The sequence below is a fragment of the Onychostruthus taczanowskii genome, unplaced genomic scaffold (assembly GCF_017590055.1).
Source record: "Onychostruthus taczanowskii isolate IOZ18803 unplaced genomic scaffold, ASM1759005v1 scaffold1, whole genome shotgun sequence".
Taxonomy (NCBI): domain Eukaryota; kingdom Metazoa; phylum Chordata; class Aves; order Passeriformes; family Passeridae; genus Onychostruthus; species Onychostruthus taczanowskii.
In genome coordinates, this window is record NW_024496525.1 from 13,298,846 (window position 1) to 13,324,856 (window position 26,011).

The following is a 26,011-nucleotide window of genomic DNA, read 5'->3' on the forward strand; positions in this document are numbered from 1 at the left end:
CTCCAAAGCCACAAGCAGATTAATGCTTATGTGAAATACAAAGTTTAAACCACCTTTGAATATTTCACTCTTTCTGATTTGGGGGCAGTCATCTGTATGAGGCATGACTGACATAGATTACACTGCAAAAAGTACCACCAGGAGAATATTCCTATTGGGGTGTTGTGGGTTGATGTTGGCTGGATGCCAGGCACTCACAAAAGCCACTCGCTCACTCCTCTCTGCAGCTGGACAGAGGAGACAAAATTTAGCAAAGGGCTCATGAGTTGAGGAAAGGACCATGAGAGATTGTCAGTAAATACCATCAAGGGCAAAACAGGCTTGACTGAGAGATACAAACTTATTACTAAAGAAATCATATCAGAATAATTAGAAATAAAATAAGCACTTTAAAAAACACCTTCCCCCACCCCTCCCTTCTTCCAAGCCCTACCTCTTGCCCCAGCAGCACATGGAGGCAGGGATTGTGGTTTATGGTTAGTTCATCACTCAAGGCTTCTCCTGCTGCTCAGGGAGAGGCGTTGCTCCCCTGCTGCATCATGGGGTCCCTCCCACAGGAGACAGTTTTCCATTAACTTCTCCAACATGAGCCCATCTTGTGAACTGCTGCAGTGTGAGTACATCCCATGGGCAATAAACCTCCCAAAACTGCTTGCAGCATGGGTCACTTTTCCATGGGGTGAAGTTCTCTGAGAACTGGCTGCTCCAGCTTGGAAGCAGGGCCCTGCTCTCCACGCTCATGGGGTAACAGCCTCATCCCAAACACCCACCCAGTCCAGCATGGAGCTCCTCTTCCACAGGCTTCAGGTTGATCTCTGTATCACCATGGACCTTCATGGGCTACAGGGGCACAGCTGCTTCATCATGTTCATCACCACGGCCTGCAGAGGAATCTCAGCTCTGGCACCTGGAGCACCTCCTGCCCCTCCTTCTCCACTGACCTTGGTGTCTTCATGTTGTTCTGCTCAGATATTCTGACTCCTGCTCTTCCCTGCACAATGTCTGTTTTGATTTCATCTTAAATGTGTTGCCACAGGCATTACCACCATCTCTGGTTGGCCAGCCTTGGCCAGGGGCGTGTCCATCTTCAGAGCCATCAGGGATTGGCTCTGCCAAGACATGGTCCAAGCTTCTGGCACCTTCTCACAGAAGCCGCCACTGTGGCCCCCACTGCTACCAAACAGCCAGGCCATGCAAAAGCAATGCATGGGGTACCTGTGGTGTCAGGTTGTCACAGCCACGCTCCTTTGTTGTGCCTATGCAAAAAGAGACTTTCTCACAGATGAGATACACCAGTCTTGCTCTTGTAGCAAGATGCAAAGAATAGGCAGGCTGTCATATGCAGGCAATGAGCAGTGTGACATCCAGCAGCTGTGGGGAATATCACAAGTTTAGGCAACTTTCTAGTAGGATGGCAAAAAACTCCAGATAACTAAGGGACAAAGCAGTTTTATTAAAGTTCTGGGAACCTGGGAACCTGATGCACTTTCAGAGTAAAAGTAGGAAGTATAATCCTTATACAGCTGTCTTAGGACCAGTTTTTAATTGGCCAGTTACACGTAGACTCATTTTTTGCCATCAGTCTTTTTGAGAAATATTTCCTGTCCTCAGCAGTAGTGAACCTACATGCCAAGATACTCACAGAGTAAGCAGAATTATGTCAAAAACCAACGAAAGCCAAACTGCGAGGGAGCCATGGGTAGATATGGTTCTTTAGCCCGGTGCTAAAGAATAAAAATACTGCTGAATAACAAACTAACTGAACCTTCCAATATTTCCCACCGGAAAATAATAAGAGGTACAAAAGCTTTTTAAAGGAGTCTAATCCAATAGAAATATAGTTTTAAGCAGGGATACAGCTATGACAGAATTCTGAAGCTAGTTTCAGACTCCAAAAAGGCTGGGAATGACTAGATCTGAAAAATCTCTGGCAAAAAATTGTTAGATGTTCAAAATGTGGGAAAACAGAATAAAATAGCGATCCAGCTGGTATTACTATGTTCAACTTTCCTGTGAGTGTCAGATAATCTGCTATTGCTCCTAAATTCCATTGCACCTGAAGTCCTCACATTACGCAAAATATCTTTTCCTTCTTTTGAATCTTTCTTTGGAACAACAAATTTCAAACTTCATTTGATAAGGAAAAATCTTAAAACAATTTTAAAATGTATTCAATGAAAAATAAGATAAAATTATAATTAAGAGTAAATCCAAATATATTATTTATATAAATAGATATATCACATATCACAAATAGTTGTACTTCCTTATTGTAAGAAATTTTAATTGTATTTCATAATTCATAATTTTGGAAAAGACTAGTTGATCATGCTGACATTTTAAAGTCAACAGGACAATTTTTTACATCTTAGCCCATTGGCCTCATACACAAATACCACCACAAAAGTATATAAATAAGAAAGAGTCCATTCCTGACTTCAGGAACTATATGCATTAATAAAAAGATATAACATGAGGAACATTTGTATTTCATATTTCCAAAAATAGAAATCATCACTTAGACCACGACATTGTACAGAATAGGAAAACCAGCTTTGGACAGGGAGTTGGTTTCCTCACTGTGAAACATCAGAGAGAACTGGAGGGAAAATGATCCATCTCTAAACCACACTTCAGCAAACTTCAACTGTAACTCTTCTTTTACCTAAAGAACACCAAGACACACTACCCCCTTCCAATTTTTAGAGAAGTTGATTTTTAATTTTTTTCAAATTGAAAAAATTATTTGTTCTATTTCCTTACTGAGATTGGAAGAAGTCTTCTTTGTCTGGAGAGTTAAATTTCCTGTTCTGAAAAAATAAAGATCTTGCAAATTAATGAAGAGAGCAAAAATATACCTCAAAATAAAATACATCAAAATTACTGATCTATATTAGATGTTCTTGGGTGGAGCTATATCTTTTCCCAAGGAAGTAGCTGTAGTAATTTAAACATCTGACAATTTTTTAATTGTTCCTTTTCTCTCTTTTTTAAAAATTCTGATATCAAAAATCAGTAACATTTTACATTGAGAATTATTTAATTGCACTTGTTTATTTCACATTATTTTGGGAGTTTTAGAGGAGTTTTCTAAGTAGAAAAAGTTCTCTCTTGGTGAGCTCTGGATAGGAAACAAGGGGCTATTAATGGGTGAATGAATATCATTTTGTTGAGGACAAAACAGATGATTCAATCATTTCTAAATGGACTACTTTCTGTTCTGAGAAAGTGCTAACAGAACTAAATAGAGATGATCAGAGAAATGAAAGAAGAGTACATATTGGATACTTTCAACTTTCCCACTACAGCACATTGTACTTTTGAATTTATGACAATTTGTGATAAGCTAGCATCCCTTCATATATATATTAAAAAAAAAAAAAAAAAGTTAAAATTATCAGTATATTCTGGAAGATATACTGGAAATTTCAACAAATGAGCTGTAGTCAGCAAGTAGCATAGTATATAAAAGCTGTTGATATTAGAGGAAATGGTTCTATAAAAGGTAGAGAAATAGATACATCAAAGGTGTTCAGAACAGGAAAAAAGTTTGATAGTACATGACCACTTCTGAAATGAAAATGATAAATTCTAACAGAAAAGGGCTAAAATAATTTAAAAATAATTTTAAAAGCCTAAAACACTGCAGTTGAGAGTACAAAGATCTCACATTTATTAATTCAATACATTATACATACCTTATTTGTGCTTTGTGTATAGAATAAAATTGCTCACCTCTGCCTATGTGAGTAAGAGCTCCAAAGACCTGGGTGATAGATTATATTCAATTAACAAGTTTCCAGGACCTTCTGCAGCCAGCCATGATTCCTTTCACTCTCTGGCTCCATCCCACTGCATATGATTTACATGGGTAGTAGCCAAACTATTTCTGTCCAAGAAAGTGACCATGTCCAGGCCACAGTACATGGAGCATCTTTGTTTTCCAGCCTCAGTGGTTCCACAGCTGGCGTATGGAAGACTTTTGTTCAGATGCTCATACTGACCCTGCAGACCTTCCAAAGGTAGGCAATAGAAGTGTCTCTGGTGCCACTGCCCTGTTGATGAATGTGTACTGTGTATCAAAAACAAGTTTATATCTATATGATACCAAACAGCTTTATGCCCAGTTTTCTACAGAGTTATCATGAAATGTACACTGAGATAATAAATTAATACAAAGCATCTATTTTAATGAGACAATCTGAGGAACGCCAAATTATTAGCTGCATTCAGTAGTAAAACACTGTAAGAGCTGAGGTGCATAAGCAGTTCATCAGGTTTCGTTATGCTCACTTTGATACTATCATTAGTTAGAAAATCTATTTTTCATAGGATATTTGTTGGCCAATATACATGTCAGAAAAAACAGTAAGACATCATGTCTATAAAAAACTTTTCCCTTGGAAACTGTAACTCAGTGGCTGAAAGAAGAAGATAAAGAAAAAGAAGGATTTCTGAGCTGATGCCACTAAATATTGCCACAGGAAATTGTAATCTTCCTTCCCCGCAGGCTTGGCAAACAGAAGAATCATACCTTCTCATACATCTTTATGGATGTACAGATAGTCTCTCACTATTAGTGGACTAATATATCAAATATATCTGCACTATGCAAGCAATGGTACTTGGTGCACGGGTGTACCTTGGTTTTGGAAATCTCCACACTGTCACAGACCATAGTAACACCCAGCATATGTTTGCTGTTGCTTCTCTAGACTAGAAAATCCCTACAGGCCTGAATGTGTTTTTGTGCTGAAGAGCTTTGTTGTGCACAAAAGGAACTGAAGGCTCACCCTCCCTGCGGCTGCAGCACAACAGGAAGCAATGGTGTCTCTAAGGCTCCAGTGCTGTTGAACATTTTTGCCAACGTTTCTGAAGGAAAAGCAAGCCTTTCTTTAGTGACATTTTGTTGTTCTGGTTTCTATTGTTGTTGTTGTTGTTGTTGTTGTTGTTGTTGTAGTGTTATTATTATTAATTATTTAAAAATACTGTTTGGATCCTATTAAGGATTAAAGACTCCAGGGAAAGCATACTTGATGTTTAAGAAATTGTAGGATTTTTCATAGCAGGATCATTTCAATTGTAGGATCTTTTTTCATTTTAAGTATTTCTGTAATTCTTGTGGTATATTTTAATCTAAAATGGTATATTTTAATCTAAATCACTTTTAAAACTGTCAACAGTACCACTAATGGATTTAATTACCAATAATACTGTTCTGACCTTTCTCCATCTAGATGTAGACATTTCACCCTCCAAAAATGCATTTTAAAAATTCACTGATGACATATTGTTATTAATAGTCAAAAGACCATTGATGATATCCACAGATCCGAAGCTTTTGATTTAATCATCATGTTCGCTTGATTAAAGAAACTGCTATTCTTTGGTCAATTATTTCTGCTATTATCTTGATTTGATTTTCATGAGCCATGAAAAAAATGTGAAAGAGACAAATTTTAATAGAACTGGTACATACATGTGTTATTTGAAAATGTTGATTTACCCTTATTTGAGCTGGAAAAACAAAACATTCAATAAGAAACAGATCTCCAAAATGAATACAAGACCTGGGAATCTCTGTTTTTCCAGTTTGGCAGAATCCTGTGTTTTAGCAGAGGTTAATGGTACCTTAGGGTTGCTGTGAATTATGCCAAGTCTCTTCTGGAAGAGCCATACATTGGATGAGCACTGTTGAGCACTGTTTGTGCTAACAGTCTGTGCTGAGACTGATTGTCAGGGGTCTGTCAGAAAACACCTGGAGCTTTGGCTCCGTAAGAGGTCTTTCCACTTGAACTAGGCACTATGTAGGAAGTTCTGGGTGTGTCTGTATCTCCCAAAACTCTCAGAGCAGAAACCTAGCACACTTGAAAGCAAAAGATTTTACCCTCCCTTCACAGCAGCCCAGCTGGGTCTTTCAGGACCAAGAGACACCATGCACAACACAGAAAGAGGCCTGTGCTTGATCAAACCTACCAGTTTTCCTTAATGCCTTAAATGCCAGAGGTCAAAGCACAATAAAAAATCTTATTGGTGGACTTCAGAAAATTTCTAAAAAGCATCTTTGTGCCCTCTAAAATGGTGACAAATCCAAATGACAGAAATGAAACCAGAAGATTTTCTGCAACTACTTATATGACATTATGCCAAGCAACCTTCAGGTTGTAATCCCAAAGGAAAGTCACATTTGCATCCTACCTGTTTACATGAGCATCTTTTCCAGTGAATTCTCTGACAGTGCAAATATGTTATTTTGCTTTTATAAGCTCAGTAAGACCTTACAAGCTTACTCACTTACTGAGTTAAACTATATCTGATTCAAAAATCTTGTTCTTCCTGTTATGAGCTGACTCTTCATGTATCTTGAAAACATCTCTGAATCAAGCAATTTTAGTCATGTGGAAGTTTAGTCATGTGGATTTATTTCATGTATTGCACATTTAGAAATCCGCAGCTTTATTCTTGCTGATTTTGTTCCTACATCCTGCAACTGACCCCATATCTTTCCAAAGAGAAATTATTTGCTTTCAGTTATGCTAAAACATGATCTATAATTACAATTCTTCATTAAAGGAGATATCTATACATATACAAGGTGGGTGGGTGTGTGGGTGGGAGGGAGCATGTGTATGAACTTTGTCCTTAAGGAGAGATTCCTGAAGTAGTTGTGTTCTTGCGGTATTCCCTTGGAGATAATAACACCATTTCAGAACATAATAGTCACCAGCTGGAGTTCAACCTACTTTAAATAGAGAATTTGAAAGAAATTTACAGACTGTCGTCCTAATAGCAAAAATACTCTGTGGCCATACTATGCAAAGGCTAACCTGACTGCTTATTTGCCATTATATACATGCTTATTTTATCTGCTAGCTAGCTCCAAGAGAAGAAAGGCATCTCAACATGAGATTCAGTCATAGAGTCATAGAAATTAAAACTGTGAATGAACAATGAGACAATCTAAGTTTCTCACACCAAAGCTATAATATTTTTCTTTGCATATATTTGATAATGCAGCCAAACTTTTCCACTTCTCACAGATAATGAAATCCTTACTGACATTTTTCAAGTTACTTTTCTGTCTAATAAATTGTAGCTTTTAGGAGTGTTTAAACACTTGATTTTTTTTTTCTGTGATTTATTTTTTCTTTCTCATGACTAAGCATCCTAAAACTGCTACCTTAAAACTATTTCTCTCCTACACATATGTGAAAACTGTTACCATGTTGCTCTTACTCACAATTTAATAAACTAGATGTTTTCAGCTTCAAAATTAGCCCCATATTACTTTCCCCATTGAAAAAAGTGAATTATATCTTCTAGTGCTAGCTTAAAAACTTGAAAGTTTTACACACGTTTTTCTTTGCTGAATTTACCACTTGTTTCCCTATGAAAAACACTTATCCAACTCAGTAGTGACTGAAATTCATTATCATATAATGACAGCTGGTTTTATTACATATTGCTTTCCCCTGTGGCATATGTTTTCAATACTGCTATTTATGATACAGCTTGAATGCTCTAACAGATAGTCAAAATCACACAACAAGAGTGCAAGGTTCTGAGCCAGATGAAAATTCAAAATAAAAAAGCATTTCAGTGTCAATGCCACAATTCAAATGTTCTTTTCTCAGCCTAGATGGACTCATAACTAGCATATTTTGTTATCATGCCTTTAAAATATGCGTTTTTCTCTCACTCAAACTATCAAAAATCTTTCCTAGTGAAATATTCAAAGTCCTTATATAAATTAGTAATACAAGCCACAATAATGTTACAATTATTTTGTTTCTGAGAGACAATTTGGTTTGGAAATTTAACTTTTTATTTTTAATTAGCCCTTATTGTATTATTGATCTACCTGAGATACATTGTCTCCTCATAACCTCTGAAACTCCTAGCCAAATTCAGAAAAAGATAAGAAGGAGGTCAAAGCCTTAAAGAGAAGTCTCAAAAGTTCCATTTAAATTGATGTCTAGATAGAGGACACAGAGCCAGATTGCTGTCCCACTAGGAATAAAACATCAGTGACAGCTCAGCAGTTACCTTTTTTGATTGACCTCTTGCTACCCAGTCAGCAAGTATTCTGCCAGAATGTCAGTGCAAAAGTAGCTCTGAGCTATGGAGAGCATATAATGTCCTCTGCACAACCGATGTCTGCAGGCTTGAAAGGCAGCTGAGCAGACTGCAAAGGAGCAAGTCCAATGGAGTTGGGCATAAACCTCAGCATAAATGGTCAAAGCTGCTGTCAAGGGACAAAGGAAGGGATATAAGGCTGTCAAACACAAATTCTCAAAACATGACTCCATTAGCTCTGCTGTTCTCAGAACAATTTGTTTCATTGTTTTTATTAAGACAACAGAAACCAAAACACAACCAAGGAGCCACAACAATAAAATGACTCCTCATTACAATTGAATTTTGAACACCAAAAGGAAGAGAAAATAAGCTCAGTATCTAAAAGAAAATGCATTTTCCTTTTAGATTGCATAGATTGTACACAGCCAACTAAGTGATCACATTATAGGATTTGGCAGAGGAGCTTGCTGGGACATAGAGCTACATGATATTGCAGTTACAGTGATAGCATCTGAGGAGTCCATCTTAGCACCCTGCTGCACACAGCACAATGCAAATATATGAAGGAAACAAATATTTTCCTCTTTCCATCTGATTTTGCTTTCACCCATCTTCTTTCATGTCTCCATCAGTATGTAAGGATAATCCCAAGGGCTGAAAAGGAAAACCTCATTCATAACAAACACATAAAAACAACCACTACTGTTAAATCAGTTCCCTATGACAGCTACTCTGGTGGCATAGTTGTTGGTTTTTCAGTGAGTTTGTTCAGTGGCAGAGGGATAAAATGACTGTGTGATGGACCCAAGAGGAGCAATCCCAAAAGTATTCTGTCAACTTGCTGTCAATTTTCACTCCTTCTCATGCCACCACTGTCAAGCCCATGAAACCGGACCCTGTTACCGATGCAGTGAGATCAAGTTGCACTGATATTGCAGAGGTAGGTTTGTGAGTCACTAGAGAACACTGGGCTTCTGATTGGTACTATCTTGTGTAGTAAATTTATCTCAGGGCAGAAAGAAAAAAATTAAAATTTGTTTGGCTAGTTGTTTTGTTGGTTGGTTTGAAAGAAAAAAGGAAAATGAATGAAGAGGGAAAAAAAAAACAGGGAAGGGAAAGAGAGAGGGAGAGGGAGAGGGAGAGGGAAAGGGAAAGGGAAAGGGAAAGGGAAAGGGAAAGGGAAAGGGAAAGAAGATTGTTTCAGTCCAAAAAATAAAAATGAAAAAAAAATTAGGGATAAAACCCCTTAAAACCCCTAGTTAATTCATACTAGACATTATTGGCTTTTGTAAACAGAGTAAGACATAACAACATCACTCTGTAATGGAAATATTTCAAGAGATCCTTTCAGGTTTTTTTTATTATTCAAGATAAGTATGGGAAAAATTATCCAAACACCAAAAAATAATAAGCCAAATATTTTCCCTCTTCCCCCTAAATATCAAGAGACTGCTTAGAAAAAAGTGATTTTCAGAAAACAGCCTAGTCTGAATTTTCATTTATGTTTTCTGAGAGCTTGGGTAGACTTTTTACTAGTAACCTAGAAATTTTATTTTAGAGTATCACTTTATAAAAAGGAGGGAGTTGAGTTTTTATGACACTAAGGACCAGAATTGCATCCAGCACCAAATATCCCTCTGGTTTGTGGTGAGGTGGTGAGAACTCCATTCTTAGGAATCTTTCACTGCTGTATTGGTTCACAAATATCTCATTTACTTCTCTTTGTCTTCTCTATTTCAAAGGTATCAATAATTCACTAGGAACCCATTCCAGCAAGACAGTATTCCTAACCCAAAAGGTTACAAAAGTCAACTGTAGGGGACCAGCCTCCATCTAACCTCCTCCAGCTGCTTTTGCAGGGTACACTGTGAGCACCAAACAGGATCTTTTCCCCAGAACTGGGGATATGGGCAGACCTCCTACCCTTCAGCCATGGGACAACAGCATGGACAGTAAAGGTGTGGAGTGGTATACACAGCCTTGTCCTCACCTGACAGAGAGGAAAATTTTTATCCATTTTGTGTCACTTCACTGTTACATGGAAAGAAAAGAAATGGCAGACTATTGTCAGATAGCATTGAAAAATCAGCACTGTAGAATCTTATTCAAAGTATCTCCTTTAAAAAATTTCCAGGAATAAGAATGCTCCACGCTCAATAGAAAATAGCCACAGCTTGGTCATAACTGAGGAAACACAGCAGAGAACTGTTTGTGATAAAGCTAAAGATATCCTTTTTTCACCTTTTACTGACCCCTTCCTTTTGTGCTCTAGAGGTTCCTAATGAAAAATGTGCACTCAAAAGATATATATCTACTTTTCACAATCTAGCATGTGCAAAGAAGAAGCTATTCATAGAGGCAAATGCCCAGCATCTTATTTGAAATACTGTTCCTGCTGATAGCAGAGTGGCACTCAGAACAGGGAGTTTGTATTTGGACAAAACATTTTTTACAGTTACTATGTGATATGACTAGAAGAGAGTACAAAGAAAAGCAATGAGAGGAAGGCAAGGACAAAGCTGATGTGGTTTCATTAAAATTACTGTAATTACAAAAGTTTTCAGCAGTAGCGTGTACGTGGGTGCACAGTTCTTATTGAATACTTGAAATACATCACCTGCTTCCCTGAGAATGATGACTCCAAGTTCAGTACTGGCAGGAAGGTATGGGGGATCTGATGCCGATTCTAGTCAGGTAGTTATATTCCCCAATCATTGTGGTTTCTTCCCCTGTTCTTGTGCATCAAGTTCCAGCTCTCTAAGTGGAGTTAAACCACTCAAAATCACTTTCAGAAATGGTCCACAGCACAGCAATTAGATCCCAGGAACAGTTTTGTTGGCTTCAGAAGACTTTAAGCTGGGTAGGTGTTTTACTGCTTTCTGGATCCAGACGCAGTTCACATATTCAGGCTTAAAGATGCCACAAAACATTTCCAGAGAACACTTCTCTGTTTTTAAGAAATATGTTTAGCCAAAGAAACATAATTAAGACAGCACGTTTGGACTTCACTTATTTTTTTACCAGATTTCAAGGAAAAGCAAGCAAAAGAATTTTTCTGTTGCACAAAGTGATAGAGCCAGGGGAGACCATGTCATGACATTCTCACATTTTGCTACTGTCCATAAACAGTATCCAGAAAGGGGGAACTCCGTTTGCTAAAATGTTGTTTCTGACTTAAAGAATCATTTCTTTAAGGGTAATGGAAAGCATTTCACTGGTGTGGCTTTATTTGCTTTCTCTTTTTTGTAAATAAAGGACCCAGCTTTCATGTCACAGCAGCTAACAGAGGAATCATCCCTATCATCAAATCACTTGATTCTGTCTTTGTTATACAATAAGCTAGTAACATGACAAGTCATAGAATAAGCTAGTAACATGTCAACTGATTGATGTGCCATGGAATATTTTTTTTAATAATTATAATTTGGGGAATTTTTTCTCTGTCCAAGCCCAAAGGGTCTTGTATGCTGCTTCCACTAATGTAGCTACTTATGTCATAAAATACTGCTGAAATCAATGGGACTATTTATGGAGTCATTTTCTATTCAAAGAGCTTGATTCTCTGATTATTTATTCTGTTTTTTTCAGAAGTGTTACTCTGCTTACTTGAACAGAGTTACTTCTATTTTAGCTGATGCAAAAGAAACTACAGTCAAAGGTGACACAGTCTGGCACTAAATGTCTTTGAAAGGAGCTGCTTCAAAATAAAGAAAATAATATCTTTGGATAAGTGCAAATCGCAATTTAACAAAAAGCCCAATCTGGACTTTGTATGTTCACTTGGATATTCCAAACAAAAATGAATGCTCAAAGGTAGCATTATTTTTGCAGCTCAAACACTCCCTATATGCTTGATAAATAGCATCTGTCTTGAATTAAATCTTGCCTCACTGATGTCGTTAAGAGACCTTAAACAGAGATTAGATTTCATTCTGCAGAAACAGGCTTACAAAGGCTTTTATTAAGTAAGTTCTTCATTTCATAATGCGTAGATGCCCAATTTATGGGCCATTCCAGCACATTTCAATTATTTAATTGAGTCCACAATCTTCTTCCCACTACCTCCTTTCCCAAGCACCACAAAGATGTGGATGGAAACCAAGCCCTGGATGAGATGGATAATTCTGATAGCTGCAACATCCTATTTCACAACTGTCCTCAGGGTATGGTCCCAGCACAGGTGTCCTGAATGCCTGACATGTACAAAGCTTATCATCTTGTAGGCTGACATTCAAAAGCTCCTCTTTTTGACATTTCCAAGGCAGGCAGGGAGCAAGAAATTATCTACAACTGCTTGTGTATGAGCTATTGCAGGAAATAAAAAGGCTTCTAAGAAGCAGCAGACTTATTGTGCCTGCTTTGCATGGCTTCTGAGTAAATGTGTGCATACTTTCAGATTTTATGCACATGTGAAGATCAGCTGTCCCAGTTATGCATGGTGGGTGGCATGCTGTGGCAAGAAGAATGGGCTCCACAGTCGTAATTGGTAAGCTTCTGATGAGCTGACTGAGCACAGTACACATCATGTAGCACTTTTCACATTGCCAAGTTAACAGCTATCACCAGAGGTAGAATTTAAACTGCTGGAATAAACAAAGTCAAGGGGAAGTATCTTGCTGAAATGTCACCTCCCACAGAGCTTGTGGAAAGCCATTACTATTGTAAAGGTGCATATATAAGATTTCAAAATTGATATTATGTCTCAAAATATATACTTCAAGAATGCAAAGCATATGTCAAGGGCAAACAATTATCTTTCCCAGAGATTAAATAAGATTGGCAATTTTTTATATGCTGAAAACTTCCTGGTAGGTTTCAGATGGTATTTTATTGTCCAATGTGGTATGTCTAAATCAACTAAAATAGTTCACTTGAGGAAAAAATGCAAGCAGTTTGTGGTTATAAAGTTTTAACTTACCTACCTTACTTTGTCTGAAAGACAAGGCTATAATCTCGGACAGCTACCGGGAGCATTAACTGGCTCACAAACTGGAAGAATGTTGTCTAAGTATGCTTTAGTTGATGGTAGAGCTGCTCAAGCAGCTGGGCCAAAGTAGCACCAGAACTGTGGGTCTAAAGACCAAATGTCTTCCTCTTTTATTCTGTCCCTTCTATCAGGACTGTAAACCTAAAGATACCTGAGAGAACAGAGGAACTCTCCAGCTGGAGCTGCTGGCAGAGTAGGGGTTTGAAAATGTGGACTGAAGAGCAGGGTCAGAAACCAAGCAGTCTGTGCAATGTCAGCCCTATAGGTTTTCTTGGGAATGTCTGATGCTAGAATCCTGAGCAGACTATGCTGCAAAAGGGAGGGCTGTTCTGCAAGGGGGGGATCTGCAGGGCTGGGACAGTGGTCCAGCTGAGTGCTGAGTTTCATCTTTGGCCCTATTCCCTGAACTTTGGGACCAGGGCACAAGGCAAGGGTCCTGTCGTGCAGTGACAGTGGGTATCTCTCAGTGCTGGTGGAACTTTGTCTAGGGGCAGACCCACCAACAGAACAGGAAGATGTTGAACACTCTGATTCCAGCTGATACTGTCTGATATATTGTTTATGGGCACTGCACAAAGAATAGGTATCTAGGGAAAAGGGTAGCATGTTGCTGCCCCCAAAGGAGGCAACAGACTGGAGACTGCATATGTCACAGAGGCCGATACAAAAAACACATTTCCAAATTGATCCCTGTAAGTATTGGTGAGGTGCCCTGCCCTCCCCAGAATTTCCTGCTCTTTCCCTGGCAGATCCCACAGCAAGGTGCCATGGTCTATAAAAAGTGTCAGTTTTAACCGTGGAGCAAATAGAAAGAGCGGGAATGAGTGGAGGACGGGAGGGTGTCATGAGCGTGGTTGTTGGTCGGAGAGCTCCCCGCGGTCCGGAGCAGAGCAGCAGGAGCCGCGGCCGGCTCCTGGGGAAGGGGGCAGGGGCTGCTCCGTGAGAAAACCGAGCTGCCGCACAACTCACTGCAGAGCGTTTGCGGGCAACCAGCACCATTTTTTTGTTTGCCAGTGGCTATACGTGTCACCCAGTCTGGGACACTGTCGCACACAGTCGCTGGTGGTAAAATAAATAGCTGGAATATGAGAATTGAAGCAATTCAAAGACCAAGAGCCCTCAACAGGGAACTGTTGCCTTGGAATAAAGCACTATTCTACTTGAAATCCTTGACATACACAGTAGGACTGCATCTTTTTGAAATGTTTCCCTCCCCAGCCCTTCCCTGTCCCCCTCGCTGAGGTCACCCTGATGTCAGCTACGTACGAAACACGTGCATGTGAAAGCACTATTACTAAGACTGTGAAATCCCAGAGTGGTGTCTATTTCTCTGCCTCTGGCATCATTCTCCTCCTTGAGCTGAGGGCAGTCGAAGTGCTGCTAACAAATTAGGGAATCTATCAAGCTTCAAAAGGAACAAAGCCTGGTGAGGAGGTGTGAAAGCAGCCTGAAGCCCTGCGCCCAGGGGGGAAGGCGATCTCCGGTAATTCGGGAAGGGAGCGAGAACAAGGAAGTCCACAGGACCAAGGAGAGAGCAGGGGTACCCTGGCCATACCCTCGAGGCACCCAAAAGGGCTCCTGCCCTCCTGGCTGCTTTGGTTTTTGATTGTTCTTCATCCATAATTTGAAGAAAAGGGGGGAAAATTAGTCCTTTATGAAGGGGGCAGACAACTAAATTATTATTTTGCTTCTTGCTTGATTTGAGGGCTAGAGATTAATCTATTTAGCCCTTTCGCTGGTTTGAATTAATGTTAGGAGGAAGAAACGCACCCGGGAAAATTAGACAGGAGAAGGATCACCTTTAGCTAAAACCGTACTTTGTGTGCATTAGTTTATTTGTGCTTATTTTTCCCACGTCGGTTCTCCGATTGTAAGGAAATATACCAAGTGCGAAATAAACGTTTCGACAAAGTAAATAACTGTTATTACTACTACACGTCCATAAATATGGTCTAAAACTAATAATTGATCACAGTACTTTTCATTTCTCTGCTTCCACTCACTGAAGGACACCGTGCAACGAAAATCTCGGAGGGCACGGAGCGAAGGAGCTGGGGAGAGAGGGCGGCCCTGCTCGGAGGCAGTGGTCCTGCCGGGAAAAGGTGACACGAGACTTCCCTCCAAGAGAGCTTGGAAGGGCCGTCTGAGGAGAGTGGCAACGAAAAAGCTGGTTAAAAAAAAAAAAAAAAAAAAAAAAAAAAAAAAAAAGAAGAAGAAAGGCTGGGGAGATGCTGCCCAGGTGGATGGCGAGGACGGAGCTTACACCTGGGGTCTCGAGGTCTGTCCCCTCGGCTTTCCCCAGAGCCCGCGGGTCAGCGGCCGCTTGACGTGGTGGCGGCGCCCGGGACGGCGGTGGGTCTCGCAGGACACGCCAAGGGGCGCGGGCGGAGCAGGGCCCCCGAGGGCAGGGCCGGGCTGCCGCCGAGGAGCCGGCGCTCCGTCCTGGCTTGGGCCGGCGCCGCCTCCGCTCCCGACACGTCGAGGGGCACTGCCTCGGGCGGCGGCGGGGCCGGCAGAGGCCCGAGGCTGCTCGCTAGGCCACCGGGCCACTGCCGGGGCAGGCAGGCTTCCCGACAGCTCCGCAGCGCTCCCCGCTCGGCCCGGCCTGCTGAGGGAAGGGCCCGGCAGGGTTAGCTCATTCCCGTCGGAAGCAGGGCGTCTAGGGCGAGATACATGGGAATGCTCCCAGGCATCCCTTAGAGACCTGATGTGGCGTGTTTTAGCCTCCTCGCCTCCAAAGGAGTCGAGAGCAAGGACCCGCTTCGTTAGCCCTGCTAACACCAAGCACACTGGCAGGCACCTAAGAACCCCCGGGAGGGGAGGCTGGCGTGAGGGCTGGGAGGTGTCCGCTAGCGGACACCTTTCCCTCTTAAGGGAACGGTGTTCTCGTTTTCCTTCCCACCACGGCTGCAGTGAGGGGCTGTCGAGGTGGGTTATCACCTGGGAAATTAGATAGTCAAACCTAACTGCTTCTGCGGGAATCGCGAAAACACAAGAAACGAAAAAGAGAGGAGAAAAAAAAATTAAAAAAAAATTTAAAAAAAAGAGAGAGAAGGAAAAAATAGGAGGGAAACTATAGGTCTCAAATAAAATATTCCTTAATTTTTCTGTCTAGGCTTCCAAGCAGGAGGGAAAACTAGCTCTTATCTTTTTTGCTAAAGAAATAAATATCAGCGCAATCCCGATCGGAGCCACATCTCTCCACTGCCAAGCAGCTCTCTTTCGAGTATGTTCACATTAGGTATGATGTTCATAATAATAACAACAACCCCGAGAATTATGAGACAAGAGCACGTTTGACAGTGTTTGAGAAATTCAAATACAGCTGCATCGGCTTTGTCTCTGGTTCAGTCACATTTATTTCCCTAAGCTAGGCAGACAGCCTGAGTGAAGCATGACAATGAGGTTTGTAAATAGCAAATGGAAGGGTTTGCGGGGTTGTTGGGTTTATGTTGTTTTTTTTTTTTTTTCTTCCTTCCCTCCCTGTTTGATTTTACTCTCAATCAAAATAACCTTCCTCAGTGAATGTTTCAGACAAGAGAATGTGAACGGGAGGGGACGAGGGGGGCTTATAATTGCAGGTTCCCTTTGGAGCTGGAATTAAAACGCTGACGGCGTGTGTTGCAGAGGAAAGGTGCAGAGGCAGACTCCGCTCTGACTGCAGGACGGCTGTGTTGTCACTGCTACAGCCTTTATTTACAGCCAAGCGCTTGAGAGCAAACGACGCTTCAAAAGCGCTGAAGTTGGGGGCCCTACTCTCTATGCCGAGATGCCAGGAGCATCCAAGCCGGGAGAGGGACCCAGGCCCAGAAACCCGCTCCCTCCGCTGGGACCCCGCAGCCGCCCAAGGAGTGCCCTGGCACCGGTGCTACCTCTGGGCAATTTCCCATTCGCACCCTCCCTGCGCATCCCGAAGTGGAGCTGGGGTAGGGGGGAGATCAGCTGGAGGTGGCTTTAAAATGCCTTAGTAGAGCGAATAGGTGGACTTTAGAACAGCTAATTTCGATCGGTTACTCTTGCCAGGTTCAAGTGGTCTGTGCCTGGCACTGCGCAGAGACCCGTAACTCAACGAAAGCACTGAGGATGGGGTGAAATTAATAATTCATTTTCCTTTCACCAGAATCCTCTCCCTTATCCAAGTCAGGTCGTCACTTCTACAGACCTCTCCTGCTTTCTCTGGTTAAGAAATGTATTCCTGTCTTTTATCAAGCTCTTACTCTCCCCTCCCCGTAACCTTGTCTCAGGAAAAAAAAAAAAAAAAAAAAAAAAAACCAAACAAGCCAACAGCCACCAAATTTACTTCAGCTACTTAGACCAGTCAAAATACATTTGCAAAAATGTCTTCAGCTCTTCAAAACTTTCCCTGCTTCCTTATCAAAGACATCTTCCCAGCGGAAGATTTGGAAGAGCTTGTTTATTTGTTTTGGGTTGTCTCAAAACTCTCTCAGTCTGTCGCTTGTTACTGCCTAGCGTGCCCATCTCCTCACGGCCGGCCTCCCTGGGAGATGCCGTGGTCCTGGCAGCTGGATCCGAGCTGAGAACTTCACCTGCTGCACAGATAACCCCCAAAGATTCCAGCAGAGACTATTGTGCTTTGCTAAGTTTTACTGAACATACCAGTAACTATTTTTTCTTGGGCTCTTTTTAGCGGCTTCAGCGAAAGCCTTTTCTTGGGGCTGCCACTTCAGTCCCTGTTCATAAGAAAGGGCAGGAGATCGACGTCGGTATCCTCATCTTTTCCTGGGAGGGCAGGAGGGAGGAACGAGTGGAAACCTTTGTCGCCTCGGGAAGCCCGTTACGAAGCGGACGAAGCCTGTCCCTGCTCTCCGTAAGGCAAGGAACGAGACCGCAATAATAGAATACAAACATGTGTTTTGTTTTCCATTAAGTCGATAGACCAGACAAGGTCTGCCCGGGGGAAAAGATGACTTGAGCTGTTAATGAGAGCTGACACTAGGATTTAAATAGTGAGGGCTCCTTTCGCCAGCCATGTCTCCGCAATATTGCTTTATTTTTTTTTTTCTCCCCTCTTCATCATAGGTCTGGAAGGTGCCCCAGCAGTGAGCGTAGGGACAATGCCTAACAGAGGGGACATTTCTCAGGGTGAAGGTGGCAGGAACTGCCACTCCTGCGCGTCTGTTTTGGGGTTTTTTTTTTATGGAAGTCCTTTGGAGGCGAGAGGGGAGACGAAGGTGCTTACAATTCTCTTCCCGGTGCCCCGTGTAGGTAAACGTAAAACTAACCCTTTCTGCACTGGTACCAACACTGCACAGAAAACTTTAGGGCGTTTGCGGGGGAGCACAGCGGCGGCTGACGCTTACAAAAGCGGGCGCGGCCCGTGTGACGGGGCCCCTGTGCGATTCCGGCGGGGCAGACCGGCGCGGTGCGGCGCGGCGCGGTGCGGTGCGGTGCGGTGCGGTGCGGTGCGGTGCGGTGCGGTGCGGTGCGGTCCTTCCCCTAGGGGACCGGGTCCCGGGGGGAAAACCTCGGAGTCCCACGGGCGGCAAGGCTTTCTGCGGCCCCGGCCGCGGCGGCCTATGTTGGCGATACGGTGGCCTGCTGGGTGAGGGGCTTTATGGTGTGAATTTCGATGATAAAAGGGTCTCTGAGGAAGACACGCGGGAGGTTCTAGCCGGGAACCGGGGTAGCGTGCTCCCGTGGAGATGTACGGAGTTTGTGCTTCGGCCGGTCTGCAGGGAGCAGAGCACTGCGGTACTTGGCTCGCACGGGAATATGGTCCCATCGGTAAAGGCTACCGCGCACACTGGGATCCCCCACACGGAGCTGCGGTGCCGCCAGAGGCAGATGCGAAGCACGAAGTCGGCGGCTGGCCCTGGGAAAAGCTCCCAAGCTGAGCATTTCTGTTGTGTGAAGTGCCCGCATTAGCAGCCCGAACACGTAGGGAAAGGCTGACATCTGCGATTTGGTACGAGGCACCCGAGAAATGACAGACCTCCCGGTTCAGAGGGGCGCCCCCGCCTCGGCTCCCGGCGGGGGAGGGACCCACCGAGCCCAGGCGGCCCCTGCGGGAGCGGCTTGCCCCAGGGAAGGAAACCTCCTCTCCTGAGCTTTCCTCAAATATGAAAACAGCTATACTACAAACTCTTAGATTTGGAAGGTTCACGGTCAATGCCCAGAAGTGAAAAGATAGAAGGGGACCTTCGGTATAAACTTTGAGCCTGATTCCGGTGAAAGCACAAATAACAATAGTTTCCAGGCTTTTGTCCCCGGTTTACAAAATAATACGCAAAATCGAGGTTGCACAGTGGGTCATTTTCCTCAGCCTTTCTTTGTGCCAACACACCTCTGCCTTTTAACTCTTCACTGTATAGTTTATACACCACCCCCCCACCACCACCCTCCCGAATTTTTCAAAGCCCATTCACATCACTGATCTGAAGTAGAAAGAAACCAGAGCTACTTTATTTTACGAAAGCCACCTGGGCAGGAGAGACCCTTGGGAGCCGGCAGTGAAGGCGCGGTCGGACCGAGCTGCGCTCGCCCCACGGCAGGAGGGACCCGCTAGGGTCGGCGCGGGGTCCACCCCGCTGTGAGCACACACACACACACCAGAAGACTTGTCGGGGAGGGGGAGTGAATAAAAATTGAAAATTAAAAAAAAAAAAAATCTTTCGGGGTTGAACCCGAAAATAGTAATTTTTAAAAGCTCCCTGGAAGAGGAGTCCTGAAAGTTTCTTCTAGCTCTCTTCGTATTTTCTGTAGTCTGTAGTTTGTACTGGGCTGTTGGAGTCGCGTCACGGAGGACATATGCCATTCCCATGGATCTGTGTTTTTGTAGTTAAAATAGTAAAGGGCATTCTTGTTACTTCGATAGGTTTCCGAGCCCTTGCTGGGCTACGGCTAAATGGCACCTTTAAGTACCAAGATACGGGGCAAAGAATCGATTGTAAGAACGGGTGGGATAACAGATATTTATTGAACTATCCAAAATTAAATAAGTTAGTTACAGATGAAGAAATGTTAGGTATTCCATGACACCAGTGTTGCATGAACTGCCTTCAACTAAGTTGTTTTGTTTTCAGGGCTGTTCTGCAAGCGTCTTCCACACGGTTGGTGGAAAGGAGAGATCTCATGGGCTGCTCTGCATTTTCAGAGACGATCAAGTCAATCCTGAGAGGGGGGAAAGAAAAAGTGGCTTTAGAAGGAGAAAAACTGCTGCTTCGGAGAGTTCAATGAATTATTTTAAATGCCGTATCTCAGAGAAAAGGCCTCCTATAACAGATTCCTAGATCGTGTCAAATTATAATGAATTGAATCACAAGAAGCAATTACAAAGCAAATATTGTGATCGGTGTTGTGGGTAAAATCGGAGCCGGATTTATAGAGGAATATTAACTCAGATTTTTTTTTTTTAATCAACATTGATTAGAATGGTGTTAAGTCTAGAGACCTCTTCCTGTAGATGGCGTCCTTTGGGTACTGAGTAATCAATAATAGTACTGTCATACTCAGGAGACTTTATTAAGCTTTGGATAGTAAAATAATTAATATCTTTTTAGTTATATTTTTATTGAAAGTGAAAACCCATGGATTTATCGTAAGCAAAAGTGTGTTTCTCCTTCACGTGGATGCAGATAAAAACTGTTTGAATAAATAAGTTCTTTCTGAACATTTTGTTGTCAAAGTGTTAAATGTCCCCGTCATTTTTATTCAAACACTAACATGATTACAGCCAATTATATATTCACCACTGTTCTTTATTTTAGAGTAATTGTACTTGTCACTAATAAAACAGAGACATAATGGATCGCTACTGTTCTGAATTTTCAAGCAATTTTCTGTAATTTGATTGAATTATACATCATCTCCACTACTTTTTTATTTCTATATTTTGAAATTCTATTTTCTTGAAAATTGCAGTTCTATTCCTGTTTTGTTGATCCTGAAGTAACGAAACCTTCTGTAACATTTATAAATAGAGCCTCGTCCCTTTTGAAACGTGGAAAATCATTATTTCAGTCCCAACATACTGAAAGCTTTAGACTGAAAATCTGAAAGTCCAGAGAAGTGCCTAAACCATACCGTTGGCTCAACACGCTGTCCTTGGAAATGAGAAGCAGAACAAGCAGAGAGGAAAAAATCTCAAGTGTGCATAGGAAGGATTGATGGGTCTACTGCAATGATTTGAGGAGTTTCTTGGGGCTCAAACATAGAAACGCATCAAGACAAGCAGTTCAGTTGCTAGTATTTGCCACAGAAGAAAAAAGACACGGGGAAAATACACGCCAATTACATTCCTCCAAGAATTTAGAGCCTCTATACTGTCAGTATGATCTTTTAGGTAGGCGATTATAGTTGAGAAGCCCAGGACTGACTTAGCTATCTTTAGGAACAGACAATAGAGACGCAGAATGATACAGAAGTGTATGGAGAGACCGTAAGCACATACAAAATAAACTACTGCCGTGAGTTATTCTACTGCTTCTCGGGTTGTTTCTCTGAGAATGAGCTCTCAGAGGGCTGGAGTTTTGTTGTTGTTTTCCAAAGCCGAAAGCATGCCTTTAATTTAGCAATTGTATCAACCATCAACGCGGAGAGGAATGATCTGCGTTGTCGACAAACACAAATCAAAAAATGATACAAAGGCTTTCACAAGTTAATTTCATATGACAAAACACGTGCCCAACACAACAGATAAAGTTGAACTATCGTTTGCAAACCGTGCGATTGCATAAAAAGATGTTTTTTAAGTACAGTAAAACACTAATGTTTTCTCCATTATTGTGTAAGGTAAAACTAAGGGAAGGTGCAGGAATGAGCGGGTGGCTCACTGTGAGATGCTTTCAGTGAAGCTTTAGCGGGACACGATACCGACCTTCAGTGAGAACCACGCTTGTTGCTTTTGCGGATTCCCTCTTTAGCACGACCACAGAAATTAGCTTGAAGTCGCCTTGGAAGGCAGAAAAAAATACTAAAAAAGAACTATGTTTCGTTTAATTAATTCCAAAGTGTGCAACGACTCGAGAGACTTTTCTTGCCCTTTCATTGGTGTTTTTAAATGAATGCGAAAATAAAGTGTAATGTCATCCTCTGCAATATTCTGCTAGAAGACAAATGGAAATTACTTATTTGTTGGAGTTTCAGTAGCTACGGCATGATTTCATTACTTAGTGGCTTGTATGGCTCGATTATAATAAACATTGTTTTCTAAAAACTCCTAGGAAACATAACCTCAGTGTGTGTGAGCGTCTATGCGAGTGCCTCATCTAAAAGATGGAGAAAAGAAACCACACCAGGGAGATGCATTCCGGGAGAAATCTTTCTATGTTTTTCCTCTCCGCATTGTCAGTGCCGGGACAGTCTGCCTGCAGCCGCTTCATTTTCTTGGTCATATTATTAGCGAGGCAAAACTACAAGCCCCAGGCTTTAGCGAGGCATGGTCCGTGCTCGGTGGGAGGGACACAAATGGGATTTAACTTGTTGCCAGTCATTTTTGTGTGTTTGTTTGTTTGTGCTGGTGCTTTAAAAGCGAAACAAATTCCAGAAACAAAGCGGGGGGGAGGGGGAGGCCGCGGAGAGAGGGAGGAGGAAAACAAGCTCTATATAAAAGGCATATCATATTAAAATAATACATGGACACACCCACTGATATCAAGGGTACGATATCAGCCCTTCCCCAAGAAACTTATTTCTAAGTGGTAGCGGTTATAATCATCCAACAAGCCCCTTGCCATCACTCCCCCCTCCCTCCGCTAAAGAAAGGAAGAGTGAAAGAAACATGGAGACCACCCTGCCCGATATAAAAAGTGTTCAGAACAAGCTAAACAAAGAGGTAGATCCTGCGAGCCCTACTTGTGCCAGGACACCAAGGAGCGAGCAGGGTCCGCTTCCCGAGCAGCCTCATTGGCGCTAGCGCCAGCCCCATCCTCCCGACACCCGCCAAGCGCGGGTCCGGCCGAGAGCGAGAACGGCACCTCGCTCCGGCACCTCCTCACGCCTGAGCCCCGACACGGGGAAAGTCAACAGCATCCTGCCTCCGAGGCTGCCGAACGCCTTCTCCTAGAGCGGTGTACAGCCGATTGTGGCTTCCTCTCTACATCGGGCATTTTGCTGTGGTTACAAGGGAGCCCCGGGGCGGGGGAAGATAGGGAGAATGACGCGCTTTTGTAGGCCCTAAAATATGGATCCGCAGCTGACCCGGCCGAGTCCGAGACCCGCCGAGCCGAGGGCTGCGGCGGAGGCACGGTGCGGGTACCGGGCCGCGGCGCACGGAGCGGCGGCGAGCGGGCAGCGGCGGGCGCGGCACGGCCAGGTAGGACGGGCGGATGGGCACCCCCGGGCACCGGCGCCCCCCCGCGCCCGGATGCCTTTGGCGGAGCGACGGAATGGGAACAGCGCTGGGAGAGAGACTCTATCTGTCCTTCTGCTGAGGAAGGGGTGGAAGCCGGGGAAGGGGGGCGGGTGGAGGGGTGGAAAAGGGCGTCTTTTCTCCCGAGTCACCGAAAAACTGCAAAGCCAGATTCACGTGTCATTTGCCAAAGATTACGTTTATAGGAGGCTGAAGATCTTTAGAACAACACCAAGAAAATATTCCATCAACAGTTTCTTAGGAGTCAAAGAGCAGATAGAGGTCTTCTTCAAGCAGTACTTGGGGTTTGTTTTGTTGTTTTTCTTTTTTTCTCCCCAGGTCCCCCTTTTATTTTATTTCACTTTTTTTTTTTTTTTTTTTTTTTTTTTTTTTTTTTTTTTTTAATATCACAACGCCGACATAAACACCGGCCTAGAACGTTTTAACAGTAAAGCAAACAGAATATAAAATTATGTATTTAAACCTAGAGAACAGAACAAGGTTTGTAACTTGTTCATTTCTCTCTTGCATTTTATTACTGTCGTCTACATAACGCTGTGGATAATTCCTAAGGGATATTTTATATTTTTGTTTGATTTCTGAATTAAGGAGAGCTTTCGTTAGACAGATAGACCCATTGCCTATGCAGGTGTAACGGCTATTTTCTGCACACTAGCGTATAAAATAATAGCGATATTTAGGTTCTAAAAACCCGCAGGTCTTCAAGTTAGCAGTGAGTATAAAAATATTCTGTCCTGAAAAATTCTGGCAGGGGCAGCTGAACACAATAAATCTAGTGGATGCTCTACACTTCCTAGATAGGCTTTCTGTGGATGGCATTCTACAGCCACAGGAATAAATAAATAAAATCTTCAGCTTTTAATTAAGGCGATTTAATTCAGACCTTTCCACTCCGCGAAGTCGCCGTGGGAAATGTATACTCCAATGTTTACTCGGATCTCTTTCTGTCACTATTCTGACTTGTTTTACGCTTACGACATCAGCAAAGCTTTCTGGCCCCTACAGCCATTGTTTCCCACTTCGACGTTCTGCGTTCAACCTCTGCCCGCCCAAGAAACTCCCTAAAGTTCAACAGGAGGGGAACTCAGTGCACTTAGTTTATTAATGTCATTGTTTTAACGCTACCTCTCCCCTAGTTGCTCAGGCTTCTCTAAGGTATACAGTGCCCCGCTGGCGGTTCCTTATGGTACAGTGCAGCTTCTCAAAAGATCATCGGATGGAGAAATTTAGCTCTTTTTGAAACATTTAAGTAACTGAGCAATTAGTTCTGAATGGGGTGGGGGGAGGGAAGACTAAAGAGCTTAAATAAGGAGGGCAGGGGGGAGAGACACAACACAGCTAGCCCAAAAACAACAGGCATGTGTATGCATGGGAGGGAAACTTAAAAGGTTTGTATTTAAAGTGTGCTTGCAAGGTCTTCGGCACAATATGTGCTGCTCTCCTTAAAGGGGCACCGAGTGCCAATAACCATTAGTCATCCAGTAAGGACCTTTCATTACAGATTTATCTTTAGGGGGAGTTCCCCGAAGGGAATATAGCTACGGATTTCAAACTCTGTCCAGTTCCAGTTACACAGTGCATACCTGCTTCAATAGAAGGGAGAGATACTTACCAGAGTTTCGGGAGTGCGTGGATAGCACCAAGGTCTCTGCAGTGCTCCTTTCCTCTGCGGAATACTATCTTGCATCCGAGGCAGTTCCCAGTCTATATTTGATATTAACAACCTCAAATACGAGGCTCTCCCATAGACATTTTTTTTCCAGGGTTTTCAAGCAAATTTCTCGGTGCCACAATGTTATGATGGAAGGATGCTGAAATGACAGGCCTCGTAGACGCTTGTCTTAATCATCGGCTTCTTAATTTAGTTTTAGTGCTGTGGTTTTGTGTGTGCGCGCGTGTGTGTCTGCGCTTGTGTGCGCGCAAGAGAAGCCTCTGACAACCTGCAGCTTCCTAATGACTGACGAGGCAGGGCTGCTGCAGCAAAGTAACACTTCCCTGGTGTGAAGACCTCTTACTGGGAAGTTTAGTTCACTACTGTTCTCGCAATCCTAATCGTATAACTTGTAACTAAAACCCAAGGAAGAAGGATATAGCATGCTAAATAGACTAACTTCTAATCACTAGAAGCTGTTGCGGATTAACTGGAAACTGGCTAGAGGCGGACACCTAAACTTAAATCTACAAATTCAGAGAGAAGTCTGAACCATTGAATGCTTCTTCCTCTCCCTCTTTGCCTCCATTCATCCATCCACCTTCAGTCCCATTCACCCCTCTTCAAAATGTTTGACTACCTCTTTCTCTTTGTTAGCGCACTGCTCGGTCCCCATTCGCCATGCCTTAGCAGCAGGGTATCAGTATCTGCTGAGCAGTTCTTACCTTAATTGCCCAGGTAACCTGGAATAAATAAGGCAAGCTTATAGTCAAGGGGGAATAGAATTATATAAGCGTACATGGAGGCATTTACTATACTGAATGTGATATTACTGATTGTTAAACCAAAGTGTCCGGACTCGTTTCATGGAAGCATGATGCCATCGAAGCGTGGTTACTAAATACCCTTTCTTCATGGCTGAAAAAAATCTCATTCATTTCTTAAGCTGTCAGTACATTTTAGC

General features: G+C 42.8%; 1 long non-coding RNA gene across 1 annotated transcript; it reads right to left on the reverse strand.

The window, feature by feature from the left end:
* Positions 1-19,984: 19,984 nt before the first annotated feature.
* Positions 19,985-25,514, reverse strand: LOC121334124. Its single transcript, XR_005952410.1, has 2 exons — positions 25,009-25,514; positions 19,985-20,197 (listed from the first exon to the last, which is right to left on the reverse strand). It is a non-coding gene; the product is annotated as an uncharacterized LOC121334124 (long non-coding RNA).
* Positions 25,515-26,011: the final 497 nt, after the last annotated feature.